This window comes from Cololabis saira, chromosome 1, assembly GCF_033807715.1.
Source record: "Cololabis saira isolate AMF1-May2022 chromosome 1, fColSai1.1, whole genome shotgun sequence".
In the NCBI taxonomy this organism is placed as follows: Eukaryota; Metazoa; Chordata; class Actinopteri; order Beloniformes; family Belonidae; genus Cololabis; species Cololabis saira.
This window is the reverse complement of record NC_084587.1, coordinates 11,153,834-11,156,777: the sequence shown is the minus strand read 5'-3', so window position 1 is coordinate 11,156,777 and position 2,944 is coordinate 11,153,834. Positions and strand designations below refer to the sequence as shown.

The 2,944-nt window shown below is 37.9% G+C and overlaps 1 long non-coding RNA gene across 1 annotated transcript; it reads right to left on the bottom strand.

Annotated features, from left to right (window-relative positions):
• Positions 1 to 492: 492 nt before the first annotated feature.
• LOC133450917 (uncharacterized) lies at positions 493 to 1,317 on the bottom strand. The gene is made up of 4 exons (XR_009783137.1): positions 1,271 to 1,317; positions 1,069 to 1,142; positions 906 to 971; positions 493 to 792 (listed from the first exon to the last, which is right to left on the bottom strand). It is a non-coding gene; the product is annotated as an uncharacterized LOC133450917 (long non-coding RNA).
• Positions 1,318 to 2,944: the final 1,627 nt, after the last annotated feature.

Sequence of the window (2,944 nt, the reverse complement as noted above, 5' to 3'; positions counted from 1 at the left end):
TTACACACAAGGACACAGGTTGTCAAAATAACACAGGAACTAAATACCAAAACTGTGACACGAGTGGTACACAGTGGTTTGTGAAGGAGCACATACTGTGAAACAAAGAGGGATTAACATACTGAGTCCAGTTTATTTCTGTTGTAAATGTGTTACCATAATCGCTTATCTTAGGGGACAGTATCCTATTAGTTCAACAGCAGCACATCTCATTTCTGTGAAGTTATTCATGATCATAACTCATCCTCACACTTCAGCAGCTTTTTTTAAAAGTCATTTGAGTTATTTTGATATTAAAAACAAAAAAGTAAATGAAAGTGAATGAAAAATGACTGTCCAACAAAGAGTAATTAATATTATACACATTTTTGATGGTGATGTTTTTTTTAATTGTGTTTAATGTGCTTGAAGTTTCAGTTGATATGAACTGGATGAATTTTCTATAAAGTAATTGTAAATTAAATCATTAACAAATTAACATATTCCACATACTTTCATGTATCAACTTTATTAATGCTTTAAACACATTAGTGAACATTTATTGAATTACATTGGAGATTGATGAAGCATTGATTCCATTGATTCTCAGCTCAATGCAAAATGAAGCAAAACATCAATATTGTCAAGAATCCATTCAAAATAGACTTGTAATCACTTATTGATTTTCTGCTGATATTTCAGCCTTTATCTTTGGTTTTGAAGAAGTTGGAGAAGAGAAGCAATTAGCTGGGCCAGGGTTGCTGCATTGTTCGTTGCGGTGGTTGCAGTGGTGGCCTGAGTGGTGGTGGTCGCCTTAAAGAGAAATCAGAAACATCATTGTCAGACTTACAGAAATGATTTTCAGGAATTTCACAGTAAGTGATGGTAATGTCTGAATTAACATTATAGAAGAAAGAAGAACTCACCTCATTTGAGTTGGAGTTGGAATCGGAATCGGAGCTAGAACGAACAAATCGCTTCTGCTCCATCTGCTAAAAAAAAAGTAAGAGTTTGGTTCCATCATCCATATTATAAAGCAAAATACTGCTGTATACATATCTGATCATTCTTGTAACATGTAACACTTACAGGTTGAGCCAGAGTGAGACTCAGGAGGCATCCCAGTACAAGCGCTACCTTCAGCATGGTTTCAGTGATCTCACCTGTGGGGACAAAAATAATATTAATGAAAACTTTCTCGAATGCACAAAACAACCCAGTGACCCAAAATTATTAAAAACTCCAAAATTCTCATGAATTTAATTCTGAAATTATTGAGAATTATAGTTACAATCAAGTCCTCAAGTCTTCAGCAGATTGTCACAGAGCGTCGATTTTGCTGTGTTGCTCTGAACATTGAACTTCTCTTTTATACACTTGCAGGAGCAGAGTTGTTGAGAAACTACAGTCATTAAGTAATCTACCACATCTATGATTCAAAGTGTGATTAAAGATGAGAGCTTAAAACTATTTCTGGACAGGATTAGAAGGATATGTTGTAGTCTGCCTGGTGCTCTGTGTGAGAAACAATACAATCTGAAGGATCTGCATGAAATTGAAAAGCAAATAGTTTTTGTATCAATAAAAAGCACTGTATATTATCAGAGTTGTGTAAGTTTACTCTCCACCCTTTAGAATAAACATATTAGTACATAGATGTCACACATGGAAATACCTGGTCTTATATTACAAATTCAGAAGCTTAGTGGTTTCGATAAGTGACTGACAACTCCCACTGAATCCACCAGCTGTGTCTGACTTCTTTTGGTTTGACAAATATGACAAGTTGGTACTCTAGTTCAAAGTTAGTCAAATATGAATAGAGTTATGTATTATTGTTAAAGAAAATGATCAAACTTGATTTAATCCTAAAATGTGCATCTTGAGCCATTAATCTTAAATAAAAATGTCATACTTGTTTTGAATCAGAATCAAACAGTCTGCATATTTTTCAACAGTGACAGTAACCGGTGGCCTGGGTTCCGGGCTCTTCCGTGTCGGCCTCTGGTCTCGCGGGTGGCGGGGTTGCTCCCCCCCCTCCCCCACTATAGATACACTTCAGGTTGAGCTTTGTTTGGTTTATTACCACACACACACACACACACACACACACACACACACACACACACACACACACACACACACACACACACACATAGTCATTTAGTCACATGCATACACACACACACACACACACACACACACACACACACGCACGCATGATCATATACATACACACACACACACATAGACATACACACTGGCTTGTTCACCTGCATGCTGGCTCTCTAGTTTTTGGGGTTAGGTAGCGGTAGCTTAGCTCAGACTGCGATCAGATCTCAAGATTTAGGTCGATTGCTGTTCATGTTTTGGATGGCTCCGTGCCGGTTTCGTGCTTTGTTTGTGGTTTTTTGTTGCAGATTTCCAGTGCTTGACGCATGTTTCCGTGTGTTCCTGCTTCCTGGATTGGCAGTGGATGTCACCCCCCCCCCAAAAAAAAAAAAAAAAATAAATCACTGGGTTTGTATGTGTATATTTATGTATGTGTACGCATATGTATGCGTATATATATGTATATATATTAAATATAGTAATAATGCACATATATATACTTTTGGTTTCTACCATCATGGTATCAATCATTAATATGTGTGAAAAAAAAACAAAAAAAAAACAGTGACAGTAACAGTAGTGGTGTCGAATCTCGAGAAGAAGCTGTTTAAGATGTCAGGAAGGGATCCCTGTTGATATGCTGGTTGGTGTCGGCAGTGTGCCATGATCCTAAGGCCTTTCCACATGTTCTGCGGGTCGTTGTTTTTGAAGTGCTCCTCGATGCGTTGTTTGTACATGAGTTCGGCCAGTCTTATTCCCTTTTTTAGATCTCTGCGGGCATTACTGTATGTCAGTCACCTGACCTATAAGCAGTGTCCCGGGCTTTGAGCATGTCACGGTGCGGTTGGAGTAG